General features: G+C 41.6%; 1 pseudogene; it reads left to right on the top strand.

Moving 5' to 3' along the window:
• The first annotated feature begins 18,758 nt into the window (after positions 1-18,758).
• LOC144769031 (PRKC apoptosis WT1 regulator protein-like) lies at positions 18,759-21,367 on the top strand (annotated as a pseudogene).
• The last annotated feature ends 2,462 nt before the right edge of the window (positions 21,368-23,829 follow it).

Raw genomic sequence — 23,829 nt, 5'->3', positions numbered from 1 at the left:
AGGGCACGGGGTTTAGGTGACGGGGGGTGAAACGGGGGGTGAAAATGGCATCGGCAGAGGATCTAAATCTGTTTTTGTTAACATGTAAAATGTATGCTGAGAGATTTTCTTTGAAAGCTAGAGGTATAGGAATGATAAGATAAATCAAATTCCGATGGCCAGAAAGATTAAGATATGCACATTAAATGTATGTGGTTTAAATGATCCCCGAAAACGGCAAGTATTAGCTAAGATTATACAGATATTGGGTATAGATATACTCTGCTTACAGGAAACCCATATAGCATGGGCTAATAGAGAATATTTAAAGAATATGGGGATGGAATTGGTAGTCTGTTCCAAACAATCCGGAGTTAAAAGAGGGGTAGCGATACTAAAAAAGAGGGGGTGGGTGGATTGTAAAAAGTCAGCAGCAGATAAATGGGGAAGATGGGTGATAGCGGAATTCAAAGGGGGACGGCAGGGGTTTACACTTTGCAACATATACGGCCCAAATTTAGATGATCCAGAAGTATTTAACTTTATTAATTTAGATCTGGCCCAATGGACTACCCCAGTTCTACTGTGTGGAGATTATAATGTTAACGTTTGGGCAAGGGTTGATATAAGATCCAATTCAGTATACCTTGGCAAGAAAAAACTTGTATACACTGCTTTACGAGGGCTACTTCTGGATCATGGCCTTTATGATGTTTGGCATGAAAAGAACCCGAATCACCCAGGGTTTACTTACTTCTCTGCTCCCCACCTAAAATTTGTTAGACTGGATTATTTCTTTATTTCACATGTTTTCTTAATACAAGCCAAAATCCAGATCCATCCCAAACTAATTTCTGATCATAACCCGGTTGTATTGGAATTAAATGTTGAAATAGAGGGTAAAATTGAATCCCCACAATGGTCTTTTGAGCGTAAACTACTATAGGAAGCACAGTATTGTCAATATATGTCTAAAGTAATAGAGGAATTCTTCACTTTCAATATAGGTACAGCAACCCAGGAAATGGTTTGGGACACATTTAAAGCTGTGGTCCGTGGGGAGCCTCTTATTTACTCTGGGTTTAAGCGTAAGCAATTCTTAACTGAGCAACGGAAGGATTTTAACGAAATTATAAGAGCTGAAGAGAAGTTGGCAGATGTGCTAAGACAAGGAGGGGAATCTGACTTGAGTAAACTGGCCCAAAAGGATCTCTCGATTAAAAGAGCTAACGTTTATTTTAAAATAGCCGATTTAATCATCATTAATTATACTCAATATAAGGAAACAGCATATGAGTTTGGGGAAAAACTGGCAGGCTGCTAGCAAAGAGAGTAAGGGAGGAGCAGGTTGATAATGACATTTTGAAAATCAAGGATTTAAAGGGGGTTATACAGGAAACTAGAGGAGGAGTTTTGGCTGCTTTCCAAGAGTTTTACCAACAACTTTATAGTGAGGAAGGGGACTCCACCGAACTGAGTGAATATTTAAAAGAAATGAGCTCAGTAGCTTTATCGGAGGCTCAGCGTCTGAATCTTTTGGCACCTCCTGAATGGGAAGAGATAGAGACAGCGATTTTAGGGCTAGCTCTGGGTAAAGCTACAGGGGCCAGACAACATTCCGTTGGAGTTTTATAAAACATTTAGAAACCAACTTAAAAAGGAACTGGCGGAAGTATGCCAACAAGCTTTTGAGGGGAGAGCTCCACAATCATGGTCGGAAGCAATCATTGTTATTTTTAAAAAGAAAGGGAATAATCCTGAAGAGATGGGGTCTTATAGAGCAATCTCTTTATTGAATACTGACAGTAAAATCTACTCGAAGCTTATAGCGAACCGGTTAAATGACCTCATGACAGGGATTGTTTCCATAAGACAACATGGTTTTATACAGGGTAGAGGTACTACGGACCATATTAGGCGAATAATATCTTTGCTGGACTGGGCGCAGGGGACTGGCTCCCCGGTCGGGGTGGCCCTGTTGGACGCCGAAAAAGCGTTCAACAGGGTCACCTGGGCTTTTCTGTGGTCAGTGGTGGAGAATATGGGGATTCCCAGAGAGTTTATTAAAGCAATAAGAACACTTTACTCTCAACCGACTGCGGTTATCCGGATTTCAGGCTCTCTGTCAGGGCCGGTGAGGATAGCAAGGGGGACGAGACAGGGTTGCCCCTGCTCCCCCTTGCTGTTCGCCTTATATATTGATCCTTTTATCCGAAAGCTGGAAAGGAATTCTGCAATTAAACCAGTGCAGTTAAATGGCTGGGAATTAAAAGTCTGCGCTTATGCTGACGATATTGCCGTGGTAACGGTGGAACTTAATACGGCATTACCTAATATTATAAAATTAGCGGAGGAATTTGGCAGCTTCTCTGGTTATAAGTTGAACATCGATAAAACTCAGCTTATACACTCTGTGGTAGGATGTCCAGCGAACATGAAGATAGATAAAGAGGCCATATATCTTGGAATTAAAATCACAGCTACTATTGAGGACATTATTCCTATTAATTTAGAGCCTGTAATAGCATCTTCTAATAGAATTTTAGAAAGGGTTAATAATTTGAAGCTGTCTTTACTAGGTTGAAGCAATTTGATAAAAATGCTTATCTTTCCTAAATTCTTATACATATTTCGAGCCATACCGCTGTTAATACCGTCAGGCTATTTTGCCAGTTTAGAGAGAATGAGCTCTAGATTTTTATGGGGGTACCGCCGGGCCAGGAGAGCATTGAAAAGTTGTGAGTTATCTCGAGATAGAGGAGGGTGGGGCACCCCAAATTTTCAACTTTACCATTGGATGGCAATAATGCAATACATGGGCGTACTTTTACTACCGGTAGATCATACAGAGGATTTCTGACCCCATCGATTTATGAAATGCTCCTGGGTACAGAGGCCAAACAGTGCTTAAATCGAATTATAGAGCCAAGTTACTATAAAAAGACTAAATTCAAGATATTTGATACAGCCTTTTTTATTTAGCGATCTATTAAAAGAAAATTTCGGCTCAGTACTAACTTAACGAAATATACACCTTTGCAGAACTGTTCTTTTTTGCCCGTGATATTTCAGGATGGGGTAATGCATAGGTGGAATAATTTAGGCATTAAGAAATTGGGAGATCTATTTATAGAGAAGGGCTTCGTATCATTTGATTATCTGATGAACACTTATCATATACCTCGCTCTGATTTTTTTAAATATCTTCAGGTACGCAGTTTCTGCCTGCAGAAGTTGTCACAGTCTTTAATTTTTTGGGGGAATATTGAAATTTTAGAAGCAATTAAGCAACGGCAAAGAATTGGGCCTTTGTATCAGTTAATCTTGGAAAAGAGGGAGGATGATCTAGAGGCTGTAGCGATCAAATGGCAGAATAAACTGAATATCCCATGTGTAAATATAGAGAGAAGCTTAGTAATTGCTATAAATGTTTTAATGAATGGATCACTCATCAGCCAGCACTTTATGTCCGTCTTTGGGCTTTACTACACACCAGGGAAGATAGCTAAATGGAGTGTAGGGCGTGGGACAAGTTGTAGTCGATGTAATTTACATGGGGCTGACGCTATACACATGTTTTTTGACTGTCCGAAACTGGCAAGATTTATTGCTGATGTAGAGCACTTTCTTACAGCCGAACTGTCCATTTCAGTCAAACTAACAGCATCTCTAGTCTTGTTTGGCTGTGAAGAAAATGCGGCTGATTTGACCTCAGATTCAGATATTGGATTTGTGTTTATATGTATGTCTGCTTTTTGTTTCTGTATAACATCAGGCTGGCTTGATGAAGAACCACCAAATATAATTTTGTGGCGAAATAAGCTTTTATCTATGTATTATCTTGAAACCGCATTATATAAATTGAAGGGTATAAGAAAGAAGACATTCGGTCGCAATTTATGGTCCCCAATTACTAACTGGATAGGAAACTGAGAAGTTTCTGTTTTTGTCTTTAGCTCTCAGCTACAATGTGCTTCTGTTTCTGTCTTTTTTTTCTTTTTTTTTCTTTTTTTATAGCAATCGATCTACTGTTTTGTTAACTCTGCTTATCATGGATCTGAATTGTATTATCGTTTTTTTTCTTTTTTTGATGTTGATTGGTTTTTTCTCTTTCTCTGCTGATGCCAAAATAAAGAAAATAAAAAAAATAAAAAGAATTTAACAAGAATTTAGAATCCTGTTCAACCAGACGTAACGATGTCTTATTGTCAATTGAATGTGATTCTGTTGAATTATCCAAAGTTAAGGGTCCTTGGTGTGAGCTAATTTTTGGTACGATTTCACTTCAAGTCAAAGCTGACTCTGGATCAACCTATTACCATTTTATCAGACCTTACATCTTATTCAAATTGGGGTAAAGTGTTGTTCTTTGCAAATCTGAAGTCAATCCTAAAGCATTTGGCGAGAAAGATATAGACATGTTAGGCTACTTTCACTCCAATATTGCTTGTCTTGGCAGATACACCTTCACGAAAGTCTATGTTGCTCTTAAAGGCAGAAACATTTTAGGTTGGTTGGATCAAGCCAGTATGGGTTTAATTCTCAAACCTGGTTCTGATCAACCCATTGCTTTAGGTGATATTCCACATGATTATTACACTAGTCATGAAACTGGAAACTTCAATGTTGCAGAGTTATCTTTACCTAATCATAAAGTTGATAACCTACTCAATTTATTTCCAAATGTCTTCAAGAATAAGGTGGGCACAGTGTTGGGTTTCAAGCATGAAATTCGTCTTAAACCCAATGCAAAACCCATTGTTCACAAAGTATGTTCCCTTCCTTTAAGTGCAAGGGACAAATTGAAAAAAGTTTTTTTTTTTAAATTATTTTTATTTGCATCAAATGGGACAAGTACACATTCCAAACAAATGTCAAAAGTAATTGATACATTGAGATATTTTCAGTAAGGCAATACATAAATCAAATGACATTAAGGACATTTATTATAAAAAGAGGGATAAACAAATATCACAACATAAACCTCTTGTTGTTGCTAAGGCTCGTTCCATTAAATATATTTCCTTTACAAGACTCCACCATTCCTGAACCGTCGGTGGGTTGTGTTGGATCCAGACCCTAGCTATTATCAGTCTAGCGCATGAGATTAAGATATTCAGTAGATCGCGCCTGGAATTGTCAGTTCCAGAGGTGCCTACAAGCACGTCGACGGACGTCAGTACTATTGGATATGCCAGTTTTAAAGAAACAATTTTAGTTACACCATTCCAAAAGTCACCCAATTGCCGACACGTAAAAAACATATGGGTAATATCAGCTGATCTTAAATTGCATTTTGGACATTTTGTACGATCGCTGGTGCTAATATTATTAACCCATTTTGAAATCTTGTCTGGCGTATAGTAAAGCTGACAGATGGTTTTAAATAACTGCAGCTTTGGATTAGATGAATGAACGGATTGATTTAAACTTTTTAAAGAAGAAGTAATCAAGTTAGGGGTCACATCAATACCAAATTTCCTACTACATTTCTCAGATAGTTTTGTAGAATCATCTTTTCTAAAACCTGACATTTTTTATATCCAATACTAATCCATGCTTTATCAGCTTCTTTATGGATACAATTCCATAACTCAGAATCCGAGATATTAGTCAATCCTAATTTCCGCACTAGATAATCTCTAATTTGATAATATTTAAATCGAGCCCCTTCTGTGAGATTGTAACATACCTTCAACTTTTCAAATGTAAAAAACCCCTGATGGTCATGTAAGTCTCCCAATTTTTTAATACCGGAATCTGACAGCACTAACCCAGCTGTATCATGGAAGATTCCTGGTAGACCCGGATTAAACCACAAAGGGGTACTAAGATGGAAGAGAGAGGTTTTACATTTAATAAGAATAGAGCGCCATATGCTAACAGTATCTCGTATCGTCTTAAATTTCACGCGTTTAAAATAATTGGGGTCGTTTAGTCTGTAAAGGAACATATTTACATCCTCACCCAACATAAATTTGTGGAAATATAAACATTTCTCAGGAATGATCAGGCTTCGAAATCAAGTCAAAAAAGTGGACCAATAATAAGATTTAATGTCAGGTAAAGACAATCCTCCTTGATTAAATGGGAGTTTAAGCAATGTAACAGCGAGCTTTCTTATACCCCCACACAAAGCTGCTAATAATACCATCTAATCTATTAAAGTAGGAGTTATTAATCCGTAAAGGGATAGATCGAAAAAGATATAAATATTTGGGCAATATCTTATTTTGACCAGATTTTTTCGGCCTATAGTACTTAAGAAAAAAGTTTTAAAGAACTTATGTGATGAGGGGATTATTGCACCTTGTGATTCATCTGAGTGGGTTTCTCCCATAGTTTTAGTGCGTAAAAAATCAGGCGAGGTAAGATTATGCGCTGATTTACGTTCCCTAAACAATAATATCATCGTGGACTGCCATCCATTACCCAAAATTCATGATTTATTAGCTAATTTGGGTGGGGCTAAGTATTTTTCTCTTTTGGACCTTACGTCCGCTTATCACCAAATTCCTTTGTCCCTTAAGTCTCAAGAATTGATAACTTTTGTCACGCCGTTTGGCGCTTACAAGTACTTGAGACTCCCGTTTGGTCTAGCTTCAGAAGCCAGCATTTTTCAAAAGCTAATGGATAACTTACTGCAAAATATTCCTGGGTACAAGCCTACCAGGATGATATTCTAATTTTTGCCAATGCCGTTTCTCAACATGATCATACCCTTGGTATGGTTTTGGGAGTTTTAGAGAAAGCTGGAATGACCGCCAGGCACGACAAATGGAAATTTGGTGTCCAAGAACTGGATTATTTAGGCCATTCCCTTACACCCAATGGCATCAAACCTAAGTTTTTTAATAAAAGCCATTAGAGATGCCATGCCTCCCAGAGATAGGGATTCTCTTCGCTCGTTTCTTGGTTGGCAGAATACTATGCCAGATTTGTTCATGGCTATGCCCAAATCGTTGAGCCACTGAGAGTGCTTTTGAGAAAAGGGGGTGAAGTTTTCTTGGTCAGACTATTTACAAAACGTTTTTGAGCATGTTAAGAAGCTTATTGAGGATGCACCAGCCTTGCATACTTTTTCGGATGGTTCGAAGTGTTGTGTTTTATCACTGTTGATGCCAGCCGTACTGGTTTAGGGGCTGTCTTGTGACAATGGGTGGAAGGTAAAGAGCATACGGTCGCCTTTGCATCCAGAACACTTCTTCCAGCGGAAACTAGGTACAGCACGATAGAAAGAGAGGCCTTGGCTTGTGTTTGGGCCATACAGAAGTTTAAGTCATATATTTGGGGTCGTGAGTTTGAGATTTACACCGATCACAAACCTCTAATGCACATGCTTTCTGACAGCACTTCTAACAGGGCTTCCGCAAGACTTGTTCGTCTTCTGTCAAAACTTCATGAATTTCACTTTGTAATCAAACACATTTCTGGGGGCAAAAGTTTCAGAGCAGATTGTCTCTCAAGAATGTCTTTGAATGACAATTCTGTTGTTGATGATGACATTGAGTGCGTTGTTGCCACAATTGATGCTATTGCAGAATGTCAACCTATTTCTGAAATTCAATGGAATTCAGCTTACAATAATGATGTCACACTTTCAAAGGTCAAAGATTTTATTGTTAACAAATGGCCTGAGCGTAGAACTCTGTCTCCTGATTTAAAAGCTTTTGCAAATGTTTCGGAGAAACTTTCTTTAGTTAATTACATGGTTATGCGGAATGATTTATTTGTTCCACCTGAATCTTTGAGAAATGTGATCATTTGTTCAGCTCATCAAGGACACCTTGGTGTTATCAAGACTTGTCAATACATCAAACAATTTTACTGGTGGCCCTCGATGGATGCACATATCAGGAGATGATCGATAATTGTACACAATGTCTCCTTTTCGACAAACATTGGAAAACTCTCTCCACTCCTTAATGTCCTGTACCTCTTCCTGCAGGCCCATGGGACAAAGTAGGTTTGGACTTTTCTGGTCCTTATGATGTTTTACCAATTGAGAACAAATATCTGATTGTTTTAGTTGATTACCATACCAAATGGTTGTACTATTCTTTTTGTAATGCTGCGTCAACTGATAATGCTGTTAAATATTTACAATCTGTGTTTGATGTTGAAGGTTTTCCCAAAACCATTGTTACTGACAATGGAACAACTTTTGTCTCTCAAAAGATGTGCTCTTTTCTTAAAACACATGACATTTCACATCACAAGGTTGCATTGTATTCCTCCTCTTCGAATGGATTGGTTGAGAGGAGTAATTGAATAATCAAGGAGGGAATACAAACTGCAATCTCTGCCAGGTTAGATCCTTTGTCTTTCGTACATGGCAAAGTTTGGGCATATAATACCACACCACACTCAACCACTGGTGTCGCAACATTTACTTTACATGCATTCACTCCTCAATTCCAGCTGGTTACATGGAAATGGTAATTTTTTCTGTTAATTCTCACTCTATTCAGGAACATGTGAAAGCTAAACAACATTCTATGAAATCACGTTTTGACGCAGGTAAACACTCCTTTGATCAGCCTTTACAAAAAGGGGATTGGGCACTCATTAAAAATCTAAAAAGAGTTCCGAAAGGGCAATCGCATTTCTCTTCTCCAACTTAGTTACACATGTTAGTAAAGGTACTGCCCTTCTTGATAATAAAGGGTGGTGGAACAAGAGGGTTCTTGTCAAGATCTCCCCACTTCAGGCCAATGTTATCAGAGAACATGCCACTTCAGAATCAGAGCATTGTGACTGGTTTGATTTGGTTCATGAGCAACCTTCTTCTAGTCGAGCTTTGGAAACACCTAAAGGTCAACCCACATAATGCCTTGCTTCTGATAAATCTTCTTCTAGTTTTACAAACACCTGAAGTTCAACCTACACAGTCCATTGTCTCTGACCATTTATCATTACCTTCGGATATAGTTGTGGGGGAATCTTCCGAAGTGCCAACTAGAAGAACAGCCCGTTTAAAACAAATTTCTTGCAGATTGAGAGATTTTGTCTTGGAATAGCAATGTAACTTTTTATCTTCTTTTGCATGGTAATGTTCTAATCCTTGTATTTTGGTTTTATTTTTGTTACCCTTCAAAGAGGGGAAGATGTTGTATAATTACAATAGTGTTATTTCACTATGTTTGATCAGGAGTCGAGAGCTTCTGCGCGACTCCTGGTTCTAATGTTTTATGTTCTAGCATGCCGCTCTTCAGTTGTGAAGATTCCTAGGAACGCCATTCTGGACGTTGGCTTCTTCACGACTGAACGGCTTTGGTTGTGGGTGTTACCTGTAACAGAAATAAATCTACGTTTGTACTACAAGCAAGTTTCTGCACCCTTATTTAACAATACTTTAGTCAAATACATGGGTTACTGTGTTGCAGAATGCACCACTGGATGTACACTACTTCAAAATCAGGGCTCCTTTGTTACTTGTGTGCTTTGTGAAATGCTTGGATTTTTCACTATCCTTATGACTTCTGTGACATAACATTGATGGCATCATCCTCACTCTTACCATTGTCCCATCACCTCTAAATATGTGAAGCATTCTGACACCTGTGCATTCCACTACAAAAAGTGTGATAGAGGTAAAAATCTTGGTTATTTGGTCGAGAACTACTTCAGAAAGATCTTCATGGTTCAGGAGGAGGGCAAGCCCGGTGATCTTGGAAAAAGTGGAGGTATAGTTGACACTGTTAGTTCATTTGTAAGACAATCGGAATTCTGGCGCTCATCTCACCCTTGTTTTTTCAATGACAAAAACGAACAAACGTTCTGAACATTTTTTCTGATGGTAAAACTTCTGGTTTCATCTTGTACCACAAAGGTTTTAAGTAAATACTTACTTATAGACACTGATATTGTCATATTTTTTTATAACTCTTTTCACATCTTTGTCCATTACATTTATTATTTCACTTCTTATTATGATCCAAGAAACCTGGTATATGTGGAATGGAAAATGCTGTGCAAAATATTCCTAATTACAATTAAAGTGTGGATAGAGGTCAATGCATGTCTGAAGTGTATTCACAAAGTGATATTTATCCATCTTCCTCGACAGTCAGGCAGGTGTTTGGTTTCTCCAAAGGTGCCTCTAGTTTTGGAATTTTCAGATGCCACCACTTAGTTTTTTCAGTGATCTGTATCCACAAACGACAATAATAAGTCGAAATGATTGCGGGGACAAATAGGGCCAGATCTATGAAGATATTTGGCATTTTTAACTGACAAAGTCGCTATTTCGGGCCGTTAAGAAATGCTAAATAGCATTTTGGCATGTACAAAGGCCTTAAGGTGGTCGTAAAATGCAGTTCCTACCCAGTAGAAAGTGCATTTTGTGATTCCGTAAATGGGAAATCGCTAATCAGGATTACCTATTTACGATTTCCTAAGCACATGTACAAAATGACAGAGAGAGCAAATTTCCCTTACCTACCACATGATTTTAGTACAATAATATTTTAGATTATAGTCAAATATTGGTGACAAAGGCTCAACATGACTTACATTCTTTCAAAATTTATATAATTTATTTCATTTTTATAAGTATAAATTCCATTAGTTTGCATCAATTAACATCACTTTATCAGTTCTTCATATAATACGAAATTGTCAATTTTTATAAAGACAAAACATTTTTTTTAAATAAAAAAAGTTTAAACAAAGAAAAGCATCAAAAAGTGCATTCAAATCATGACTATATACAAAACTAAATGATCTACAGATTCATTAACCCCCTGGTGGAGAAAGAAAATACCAACATATACATACATTCAGGACAATTTCAACATTCTCACTCTAACTACATGCATCACCACACCATTTGTAACAAGGAAGTATAATCATGGGTACAGGTCTCCAAGATCAGTGTGAGACCCCGCACTTGGTCGACGCGCGTTTCGGTGGCACACGGCCACCTTCTTCAGGACCACTTCCAATGAAACAACCCAATTATCCAGGGGATATAGAAGAGAAAGTATTGTGAACTCAGGAAGAATTCTAGTGAGATGATCTTGTTTTAGGAATAGATATTCATATTGTGTGCATCTTCCAATTAATGATCCCTTTGTAGATAGTTCTTGAGATTTATTTGGATTTCTGAAATTGCTTCATGTAACACGATTCTTGACTTTTTTATATAAAATATACAGCTCTATAGATTAATGAGTGTATTCACAGGGTTTTGTAAATCCTGCTTCTAAATAATTTTTTGTAGTGGGACGCCTTCCAGACCTCTCCGAAACATCGAATCGAGGGAAAAACTCGATTCGAGCTAACTGGGACACGTACATGCCGATGTAAGCTTTCAACTTAGGCAAGTATAAGGGCACGGAACGTGCGGGACTTGCTCCAATTTCCAGCTGGATAAGGAAATCAGACGTTAGACACGCCTTTGCAATGATACGGAGAGGTCTGGCAGGCATCCCACTACAAAAAATTATTTAGAAGCTGGATTTACAAAACCCTGTGAATACACTCATTAATCTATAGAGCTGTATATTTTATATAAAAAAGTCAAGAATCGTGTTACATGAAGCAATTTCAGAAATCCAAATAAATCTCAAGAACTATCTACAAAGGGATTGTTAATTGGAAGATGCACAAAATATGAATATCTATTCCTAAAACAAGATCATCTCACTAGAATTCTTCCTGAGTTCACAATACTTTCTCTTCTATATCCCCTGGATAATTGGGTTGTTTCATTGGAAGTGGTCCTGAAGAAGGTGGCCTTGTGCCGCCGAAACGCGCGTCGACCAAGTGTGGGGTCTCACACTGATCTTGGAGACCTGTACCCATGATTTTACTTCCTTGTTACAAATGGTGTGGTGATGCATGTAGTTAGAGTGAGAATGTTGAGATTATCCTGAATGTATGTATATGTTGGTATTTTCTTTCTCCACCAGGGGGTTAATGAATCTGTAGATCATTTAGTTTTGTCTATATTCATGATTTGAATGACTTTTTGATGCTTTTCTTTGTTTAAACTTTTTTTATTTAAAAAAAATGTTTCGTCTTTATAAAAATTGACAATTTTGTATTATATGAAGAACTGATAAAGTGATGTTAATTGATGAAAACTAATGGAATTTATACTTATAAAAATGAAATAAAATATATAAATTTTGGAAAGAATGTAAGTCATTGTTGAGCCTTTGTCACCAATATTTGACTATAATCTAAAATATTATTGTACTAAAATCATGTGGTAGGTAAGGGAAATTTGCTCTCTCTGTCATTTAGTCTCATTTCCCTCCTTCCCTGACTTGATCTAGTCTTTAGGGGGTCCCATCATTTCTGCTCTAAGCACATGTACAAACAATTTCCTAAATGAAAAATGGGCATTTATGAAGTAACCATGTGCAATTTTAAAAATGCATTTTCCTGTGCCATAGAGCGCCTACTTGTCCCAAGGACAATTGAGTGCTGTACACGAGCACCATTACTTTTTCACTTCTGATTTAGGGGGGCCTTTGGCCCATAGGAATGAATGGGTTTGCATTTCCTAAATAACAATTTCCTAATAGCGATATTAGGAAATCGCTGTTTTTCTACATTTCATTTTGCATTTCCTAAATAGCGATTTCATAAGATTTGCTATTTAGGATATGCGAAATTGTAATTTGCTACATCTGGCCGTAGGAGTGGTAACATAGCAATTCATTTGGGCATGTTTGATATTTTTAGGCCTCAATGAACTTTGTGTTATTTTTGCCCCTCCCTTCTGCTAAATTTTCTATCTATTTCAATCATTAGCACGCTTATTGTTTGTGTACTTCCTGGTATAAGGTACCTCTGCCTTCCGAGAGGGCCCTAAGGTGCTTTTTCAGTGTGTTTTAGAAAACGTATTGCTTTTTGCATATCTCACTACAGCTTCATCATGAGGTTATCCAGCTATTGCTGCGTGCCACTTTAGTTTTATTTTGAGTGTTTTTAAGTCTCTGCTAGACAGTGCATGCACTGTCTCTTCGAGACATTTTGTTTACACATAATGGGATTACAGCCCACCCATAGCTTTATCATTGGTTTGATTCAGTGTTGCTCTCAATTCCTTTATCCTGGTTTGTAAAGGCATGCCTGTGACGCTGCTGTACAACATTGCTAAAAGACATTGACATTGACAAAGCCAATAGCCTGCGCTTTGCTGAGAACCATCGGCTTTGCCAATGCTTGTTTATCCAGTGAGTGCTCTATCGCTGCTGGCCTGTGTAAAGCAGTGCAGGTTTTCATTCTTTTCAGATGTTAAGATACAAGAAAATATATTATGTATTAAATGTTGGGCTTACTTACACACTGCAAAATCTTATTTAATCCCCAGACAAATATTCTTGCCAATCAATACTTGAAATGTAAAATACTTGCACGGATCCATATGCCGATGGCAACCTGTGTGTGCCTTCTCTAACAGATATTCATGGTCAATAGATTTGTATCTACTACTGCTTAGGATTATTTTAATCAAAATATAAAAAAGGTATTTTCCAATGACACTAATTCCAATGATGCTCCTAAATGTAAAATTATATTCAACATAATTGTAAAAAAAAACATAATGTGTATTTTCTGAACGATTTGTTCAAAGGAATGTGCTGGCAAAAATGTTGTTGCTACTTTCTGCTCTTGCCTTAACAATAAAATGTAAACACATTAGCATTCAATGTACACTGCTTTAGGAAATTCTATTAATTGTTATACAAAATAAATGGTCAAGATGCTATCTTTTAAGAAGGTGTTATTGTGTGGCTTATTGATTTTAGCGTGTTGCCATAGTGGGGCAGGTCACTATTATTTTTCAACAGGAGGTCTAAAGCTGCGACACTTCACTTCCCATTTGTCCCAAACACCCACTTTAAATCAAAACATCAAAAATAGCAGCTTCAAAATGTGACTTGGTAAGTGAAAGCAGTGTTCTCTAATAACTGTGTGTGCTAAGCCAGGATAAAAGCCCTGACTGCTACTTGCAATAACAGCTTCCATCAAGATAGGATTTCAAGCTACACAAAGGCAAAACCTTTTTCCACCAGGACAAAGAAGGAATAACCTGAATAGCTTCAATTGAGTAGAATCCATTAAAGGTTACAACTGTCAAACTTGGCCATATTTGTGGGGACGTTATAATGATTTATTTAGCTTTGATAACTGTCGCCATATTGGAGTGTAGAACCGTGTTTGGGAGTTTTAAACAGTACTGGAAATATCAGTGCACAATGTGTGACTTAATATTCTAAAGTTTTAATGGAGTAATGTTATTTAGCAACAATCGGTTCTGATTTAAGGCTCCGTTCTTTTCTAACGCTAAACAACATCCTTAACAGGACTGTAACCGCATTTTAAACAGGACTTGTGCCTGTGATTCTTTCATACTGCACAGATTTCTCCCGGTGGCTGCGCTCCTTCACACTCAAGCCCACACCACTTATTTAGAGATGAAGGAAATACTTTGTTTCTGACGGCAAAGCTTCTGACGTCAGAAAACTGTATTAGCCTTTGCTTCTTCTGACACCAGGACCTGGCTTCAGAATGCTGGATTGCCAGCCATATTACGATTTAAGGCAGACTTTCCATTCCCCTCAACCATCTCCACCTCCGCATTGTCGGGATCCATGACCCTGGTGGTGGCTCCAGTGTGTCATCGGGGTGATGTCAACCATCCCCACCACCGATTCATCGGGATCCATGATCATGGCGGTGGCGGCAATGTGTCAACAGGGTGATGTCCTTCCACCTGCCATACTCCTAATATGGTGGTTAGACCATTGCACTGTCAGTGGTCGGACCACCACCAACAGGCTGGCGGTGGTCCGACTGTCGAAGAGATAATCAGGCCTAAGTGCCGGGCCCAAAAATGTTGCTCAGCAGCCCATGGCCAGCACCATTGGATGTCAGAGTCGCGGAATACCATGGCTGCATAGCCTGATTTCATGTAAAGCCTCTTTAAACCACAACCAAACAAACACTCTGCTTTAATCTCACTCTTTCAGATTCCTGCTATCTCTTTTCAGAATTTTTCAATCTTTCTTTTCCTGCTTGTGTGTTTTCTTTCCGTTGCTCTTCGTCAAAATCTGATAGGGGAAAATAAGTATTGGTCCACAAAAATAAGTATTTGAGGGTCCCACCCGTAACCACTAGCTCAAATGAAGCGCTTTCGCCATGACATGGCGGCTGGCCCCCATTACGTTTTCACAAAGAGTTCTTTTTGCTTTTGGGCAGTGCTTAATTTGAACTGGTGGTTGCGGGTTCGGGCCCACCGACGCTCATTTTTGTGGACTGGCACTTATTTTTCTTCAACAAACTTTGATCCACAGATGAAGAAAGAAAAAAGCAAAAGGGAGAACGAAGGAAGAGAAAGATAGCAAACACAATGACAAAGGGAGAGAACCAAAGACAAAAGAACATGTAGGAGTGAGATAAAGAAGTAGAGTGTCTGATTGTGGATTAAAGAGCCGGTGGTAGATTAAAGAGACGTGAGATGGAATCAAGACTACACAGCCTTTGCGTTCGGCACCCAACCTTCGCTGGGGCTGGCTGTGGAATACGAAGCACACCTCAGGGCATCTGCACTTATTCATTTACAAATGAAACAGTGGAGTTGGGACGGAAGAGGTATGTACTCCTGGCCCTTTTGGGTTGGCAGATTGAACACTGAACGTAAAATAATGTGCCATCCGCTCTGAGTTGTTTTGGAATTCAATTTTCATGTGTGCTGCCCGCAACATTATCTTGCGTTTTTAGTCAGCATTGAATGGCTGATGCTCTTAATTGATTACTTCTATACTATATGTGCAAACCAACAGAATTACAAGATGTGTGGTTCGACTCTACGAGTTTTTGGTATATTTGCAAACATTTCCAGCATACGTGTGCATAAACTATTTATGTCGTAATTTATACACATAATGCAGAGTATTAACTATCCTTTTGGATGCAGCAACAATTTGCTGAAAACATGTTTTCAGCCGGATGATTCAGATGGCTCTCCTTTCATCATAATTTGCACATTTTGGAAAAATGCCAAGCCACTGGACATACTGAAGGTCAAGGCAGGTAAATCGGTCTTTAAAATCCTGACGTACATGGGCCAGGCACAAATCCAGCTAGAGTTTGGCCTTCAAAGACAGGATTTAGCCCGCCAAGCCGCATACTAAACATACTCCCATGCTTTGGCTTCATTTAAATCTGGAGTTCTGTGAATCAAACAACTTTTTTTGGTATCAGCTGGACAAATAAGCAATGACAGTGAAAAAACATGCCTGGTTAGTGATAAATTCATATTAAGTTCTGGGAACGCAACCATACTTTAACTCACACTTTCCTTTTTAGGTCGAGGACCGAAGGCTGCGCTTGCGCAGTCTCCGGGAGGAGATTTAATGATTTGGAGTATGGGGGCTTGAACCCGCCTCTCTCCTCCATTCTCCTCCATTGGCTGGCTTCCTAAACGGAGGCTAGCCATTGGAGGAGAAGGGAGTTGAAATTGAATTGAGTCACTCCAATAAAGCCCCGTCTCTTTCGGATTCGGGGGCGTGTTTTTGGCCTTCTTTCACCCTGTGACGTCACCCGTCACTCAGAACGCCAAAACACGCCCCCGAATCCGAAAATGTACGGAGCTTTGCGTCTGCCATTTTTTTCCCTGTTTGTGACTTTATAATCCATTTTTGATTGCAGCGCCTGTTGATTCCTGCCCGCACTCTCGTCCCCAGCACCCCCAGTGCCTCTCCCCACTATTCAGAAGCGAGAAGCATGGAGTCGGAGCAGAACCTTGGGGCGGCCCCGGTGAGGAAGTGCTGCCCTGTGCTGTTGATGAGTCTGTGAGCAGCAGTGGGAGCCGTGCGCGAGAGCCTGGACTGGGAGCCGGAGGCACTGTCGGAGCTTCACTCTGGCGGCAGCAGCGGGCATTGTGCTGGAGCACCACAACAGCTGCCGCCGCCATGGTCTTCACCCCGAGCCCCCCCGGAGAGAGGTGAGAGATGAGCATTAAGCGAAGCTGCGGGGAGAGGGGCCTCCACACCGGCCTCGCCGTGCACCACCCCGGCTGGCTCTCCCTGCCACGGCACCGCCCGCACCAGCACCTCACGCCCCGCAGTGCCAGCACCCCGCCACCCGACCCCAGGGCCTCGGCCAGCCGCCCCGGGACCAGCAGCGCGCACAGAGGGTCTGAGGAGAAGGGCTCCACCGGTCTCAACAACACCGGCACCGCCGCCATCTTAGAGCGGGCAGAGTGCGAGAGGCAGCGAGGCAGTATCCCCCCCGCACACAAGGCCGCCCAGAACCCCAGGCAAATTACCTGCTGATGCCGCCCATGGCTACCTCTCCGACCCTTCGGGCATTTCCGCCGGGGGCCTGGCCTTGTCTTCAGCCCCTGCTCCTCCCATGGGGATCGGAAAAGTTTCGGAGCCCTGGAAGCCGCTTCTTCCGGGAGGTGGGGAGCTGAGGCGACTGGAGGCGGCTCCGAGGCCAGCAGGCGCAGCACACCTGAAGCCGCAGTTGCGAGGGGGAGGAAGCCCTCTTGGGTATCGCCACGAGTCCCCCGCTCTGCAGCAGGTAACGCAGCCACCGCTACCGTTTCATGGGGGTGGGGTGGGTGGTCCTCTCCCCCTCTCAGCCCGGGAGAAGGCACCGGCATGACAGTGCCATTGCGGCCTCCCCGTGCACCTCTCTAGCGTGAGTGCTACCGACCGTCACACCTTTCGCTTCTTTCCCTCCGCCCCCATGACTGCTGTCACGCACAATTTCCCGAAGGGACTCAACTTCTCTAGCTTTTGATAAAACACGGGGTGGGGGGCAGCGTTATCGGCGCGTCGGTAAAGTGAGCACGGATAATCCTTCTCCCTATGTTTCAAATTCTTCAGCTTGCCGGGGGCCGGCGGGCAGGAGATGTCGCCTCCTGTGTCTTTTAGTGAATTTGTGCTGTAACGTTGAAGTCATTAATATAATGCCCGGTTTCTGCCGTTTTCGGTTCCCTGCTGGGGGAGGGAGAGTGGCGCTTCTGCCCCTCCTGGCACCGCTGCTGTTGACTAATCCTTTTGTTTTCATTCCCTTTTCTCTCTCCCTCTCAGGGTGTTTGCTCTGGAAGGAGCGCTGCCGCTGCTGCGGGGTTGCCTTATCCGTGGAGAGGAGCCGCCGCTGCCTTCTGCCCGCGCTCCGCCGACAGCAGAGCTGGTGAGACGCTGCCTGCTTCGCCCCCATCCTTGGCAGCCACATCGCTGCTCACCAGACCATAACGCTATCCGAAGATCGCTACACTGCCTCGTCACCTTTACCATATATATCCTGCCCAGGATAATCTACCCTAGGAGTGTCCACAGAACCCAGCTACCCCTGATCCTTAACCCTTTGCTGAATAAATCCTCTCTACTTTCATGCTGAACTCTCAGACCTTGACTATCCTGGAACCCACACTCATGCTGCGGCACCAATTCAAATGTTCCACCCTCAACATCACGCTGGAGAAGTAACCCCCCCCCACCACCATCTCAACCTAATATCTGCTCCTTTTAACTACAGCTGCCTTTACTCGTATCTCACACCAAACACCACTACATCCCCTGACTTCTGTATCCCCCCCCCACTACACTGGTACTGTTGCTGCACACCTAGCTGAAAGCACTGAGTGCCATACCACTGCCACGCTTCAATACTATTTAATTAATCTCACACCACTCGCTACCTATCTGACCAGTGCCAACAAATCCCTGAACTGACTCTCTACGCTGCTGCACCTCCACTCTCACCAGGCCTCTCTTCTTGGGTCACCCCTGCCCCTTTGGAGCAGCATGGCAACTGGAGGCTACAGGGCCCCTCCAGCCACCTCCACCACTACTGACTTTCTTGAGGAATCGAAGGCCAAAATGGAGAAGATGCGTGCCCGGCTCTATGGAGAGGTCCCAGGTAGTGTGCTTGCTGCTCCCATAGGAGGGTCAGGAGGCCAAGAGAGTGCTGTTAAGCCCCCAGTGGTAGTTGTCAACAATGAGTTGAATAACAACAACAGCTCGAGTAACTTGGTGACCATGCCAGACTGAACTGGCGGAGCAAATTGCATCTCAGTAAACACTACTTCCTCATTGGCAAAATTATCTTAATCTCCCTCCCTGAGGAAACCAGAGGAAGAGCAACCTATACCACTTGGAGCTCCTTCTACTGCCGTCTGCCACGTCTCTGGAGGACGAGTCGCCCCTGAGCCAGCACTTAAGAAAGCATCAGAGAAGGTATTGTCTGCATCTCTAGAGCCCCAGGAAGATGCTTTGGAGGGGAATGGTGCTGTAGAGGAGGCCAGCAAGGACACCCCAACCAAGGCCAAGGAGAAGGCAAAGAGCTCCGGCCCCAGCGCAAGGAAAGGAAAGGGACAAATTGAGAAGAGGAAGATGAGGGAGAAGAGGAGGTCCACAGGTGTTGTCAACATTCCTTCCTCAGAGGTAAGGCCTGGGCCTCAGTCTGGGCTCTCATCACTGTGTTTCAGTATTTTCCGTGATGTCTCCCTGTATAATCGTTCAAACCTCATTTTCATGTTATATATGTGGCCTTGGATGCAAAATGCTGATTAATGACTTGGCGTGACATTATTTGCTTCAGGTCGTACTGCAGAGCCAACTACTTATTGGTGTTGTGTAAGTATGTTGGAACAAGATGAACCTGTGCACAATCGAGGCTGATGTGGAACAATGCCCACCAAAAATATGCATCAACTGTAAGGTTGAGACTGAAATGTTAGACAGGCCAGGGTACCAGGAGAGTGCTTATCTTGAAAGTTTCTGGTAATGAAATACCCTTCAAATTGATGTGAGGCAACACATTTATTGTATAATGTATATATTTTTTGGGTGTGTGAGCACAAACAGATAGTGCACTCGGTTTAGTTCTGCAAAATTGTAAATCCTTCAGTCCACTTTACCTTACTGAGGCTTCTAAAGTTTACATAGAACCAGTTCACCAAATAATTGTATAATCGAAATGAAAAACTTACCATCTGGCCTTTAGATACCTGTTAAGAAAGCACATGGCAGGACCGAAAAATAAACAGGCTACAACTGATGGGTGAAGATAATTTATTTGGTCTAATATGGTACTGTGGTCATATTTTAGTATTCCCACTTAGTACAAAAATATAACTGAGGCACAGGAAGAGTACATGCTCCTCCCAGGATCACACTCACACAGTGCAGTCAAGAGGCAAAGCTGCAATTACAATGTAGTCTCGCTTGTTTCTAAGGGGTGGATTATGAAGGTTCTGCCAATACTATTGTCCAGTAGCGTAGCCAGTGTCTCATGGGCCCTGGTGCATGAAGGAAATGAGCCCTCTGGCAGCTGTTTTTTATGGTATTATACAGCAATGATAAGAGTTCAATGGCTCCGGGCCATTGAGTCCCAAGTCACTGCACCTTCTGCACCAAAGGAATCTAGGCCCTGCAAGGACAGAAATCACACATTACGACTGGTAACTCCACCCTGGCACTGCTCCCTTCCCAGTTCCTGTCCTGGTCTAGAATGAGGACTAACATGCACAGACCGGAATTCCAGCCAGTCACTGCGTCTAGTCCAGATTCGGAGCCAATTTCTGCTTAGGAATTCCTCCTGTTTTTAGCATGAAAAATCAAGCAGTTTACATTGGAGCGAATGCATTCTTTGCACTGGTAAGCAGGCGAGGCTGTATCCCCCGGCATGCCTCTCCGCCCAAGTCAGTATCTGCCCCTAAATTGGAAGTGAGACCAGTGGATCTCAATGGTTAAGCCTGAGCGGCCTGTTACAAGCCTGTGCCTGCAGGTCACACTAAGGTGCCTATGGTGCTCAATGCACTGAGATGTCTTAAGTTCCTTCAATGGAATGACATGGGCTGGATCAGCTAAGGTAGCACATGATGCAGTGGATTTGCGAGTCAGTCCAAGCTTTCTACCATCACGTCAAATTAGAAACTGGATTGACCGTTATATCTCCTGCTGTGTTTGTTCACTTAAGATTTTGAGCTCAGTAGAGTTGGTGTTCTCACTGTGGATGTAGCCTGCACAAGGAATTTCTGAATGAAGGCTCTAAAGTGGATATAGCGATGAGTGGGCTGGGTGTGTGCAAGTAATGCACATGTGGTTTGCACCTCCTAGGCCTTCATCATGAGTTAGCTTGGTTTATCAGTCAGTATTATTTACCCAGAACGGATGCAATACCGCACATTGTGGTATTACATTGAGGCAACATTAACACCAGATTGTAAGTTTCAGAGGACAGAATGACAGATAACGTGAGGCACTGGAGCTGGTACACCTGATTACCACAGATTTTCCCTCTTCCACCAACTTATTCCTTTTCAAAGTTCACTAGTACTGGCAAAAGAAATTCGCATGATAAAAACCTTGTGTTTGTCCCAATCTAGGTGCTCCCTGCCAGCTCAGTTTGAGACGAATTGGCAAGTTTTTAGGCATTCACAAAGATTGAGGAGCGTAATTGCTAACATTTTCTGATCACTTAATTTGCACCTAAATGGATCTGTGGTAGGCTGTGCAGAAAGTGCCGTGGTCTGCAGCATATCATGTTGGATAAGCAAGAAAAGTGATGGAAGGGGTGGTATGTGAAAGAAAAATGATAATAATTGAGAGAAAAAATGCAAACGCATAAACAAATGGGCCCTAGTGACAAAGCAAAATTTACATGAATTGATTGGTAAACAACGTTTATGACAAAAAATTTCCCGCATGGAATCACAATGCGGTCGTTACAACGACCGCATTGTGATTCCGCATACCATTACTCCGTAAGTTGGAACAAAACATTATATTTCAGTTCCCCATCAAGTTTCATAGTCCCTTTACGGGTAAATCTGTGTGAGGGTGGCTCTGTGTAGGTGGCTCTATGTGAATGGCTCTGTGTGGGTGGCTCTGTGTGGGTGGTTCTGTGTGTGTGGGTGGCTTTGTGTGTGTGGCTCTCTGTGGGTGTAAATGCAATGGGTCATGCATTTGCGAGCGATTAAGCTATTGGCATTGTAAATGACAATGCCATTTATTTATGATTAAAAAAAAAAGTCATGAGGAATGCCAATAGCTCTACCTTTAATAATGCCAAGACCATTGCATTGTAAATGCTTGTTTCATATGAGACTAGTTCATGAAATTGAGGCATGTTGCCTATCCAACTAAGGAGTGTACACCATTATGGATAAAAGAATAGGTGAACAGGAATTGCAGGCTCTGTGGACACATGGATGAAATGTTACTCCATATATAACTACAAAAAATAGCGCTGGGTCAAAAGAAACAAAGAATGCCTAACTAAACAACTGACAACATGTGCTCTTCTCTAAGATCTAGTGACATCACTTTACTAAGATCTATGGGGTACTTCATTCATGACTGAAGAAAATACCCATCAGTAACCGACCTGTGGCGCCCTTTTCATCATGTGGGTTCCTTCAAACCACGAAGGAAAGTTGTTTTACTCCAGTATCGAATATGTTTAGACTGGAGAGGAACCAGTGATTGTTTTTTGAGGACAACAGGAAGCTACTGAAAAGCAGTGCATATAGACTATGTGATAAGTGCAAAAGTGAGTGATTGTGCTAATTAAAATTAGATAGACAGGAGGAAAAATATTTTATTTAAGACCTCGCTGCTTCTAAACCAATAAAAAGTAGTGTGAATATAGTAGTTTTAACTAATAGCTACTAATATTTTTGGTTGACATGTTTCTGCAGATTTAAAGGACCCCAGAGGTGTCCACTGCATTCCTCAGGACCTGCAACGCTACTGCTTAAAATCAAAGTGAATTAAAAAATGAAAAATGGAAGTTTTTCACCTGGGTATTTGAAGAATCATTCTCCCAGCTGGATTGTCCACATTCCAAAACGAACAGGGCACATGTGTACAGTTACAAAGAAAGACAAACATTCAATTAGCATAGATCTGATGTCCAATACCTCACATTATTTCATACATCATGTCTACAATGGGAGAAACGATATTTTGGTTGTTTTTCCTGGTACTGTTAATGTTAATTCCACAGTTATACCTCTTTGTGGTATCTGCTCTCTCACTCACCAATTAATGCAGGAGAGAAAATCCCCACCTCACCTGGCTACAGCCCAGGTAGTTGAAACACCGCTCTGGGGGGAAAAAAGACGAACAAAGACATGTCAGCTGCTGCTGACTTCACAACACAAATTGCTGCTGGCTCGGTCTATGCCGCTGTTTACAATCGAGGACTGTATGGCGAGTCCAAGGTATTATAAGTCATGACAACACTTCTAATCGTTAACAATTTTATCAAGTACAGGCGTTAGAAAGTCTAAATCCTCAGACATATGCACAGCCGAATTTCACTCTTATCGTTAGCGCATTGTTTTTTGAGAAGTTACGAATCTAATAAGAGCATTTAAGGAAGGGCGGGTTCCCAAATAACCGCTGTTGTTAGACGCGGTGAATTTTGAACCCATATTATATCTTGTCACAGGCTCACATGGGTTAGATGTTACAAGTGCTTACCGATCAAGTTTTAAGCGTGCGTCTCCACTATTTAAACTCAAAAGCGCAAATGCTGGCAGGTATGCATATCAGTAGTCTCTCCTACCTGTCCGTCGGTACTCCGGGCGTCCCTCTGGGCCGTTTGGGGAGGTACCGGGCGGACGAGGAGCCGTAGTATTTACTTCCTCAGTGTCTCGTGGCGTCATGACGTGACGCGCGTCTTTCCGAATCACGTGACCTGATAGCTCATGGGAATTGTAGTTTAGAAGGCACAATTCTCATCGTGTGTGTTTCCAATTGGTTATACAATGCGGAAAGGTTTCTTTTGGACATAAACTTTGTAGTCAGTTACAAAACGGGACTATGAGTAATTGTTTTAGCAGGCTGATCGGTAACACTTATTTAC

This window comes from Lissotriton helveticus, chromosome 7, assembly GCF_964261635.1.
Source record: "Lissotriton helveticus chromosome 7, aLisHel1.1, whole genome shotgun sequence".
In the NCBI taxonomy this organism is placed as follows: Eukaryota; Metazoa; Chordata; class Amphibia; order Caudata; family Salamandridae; genus Lissotriton; species Lissotriton helveticus.
Note: the sequence above shows the minus strand (reverse complement) of the source record. Positions and strands in the feature narration are given on the sequence as shown.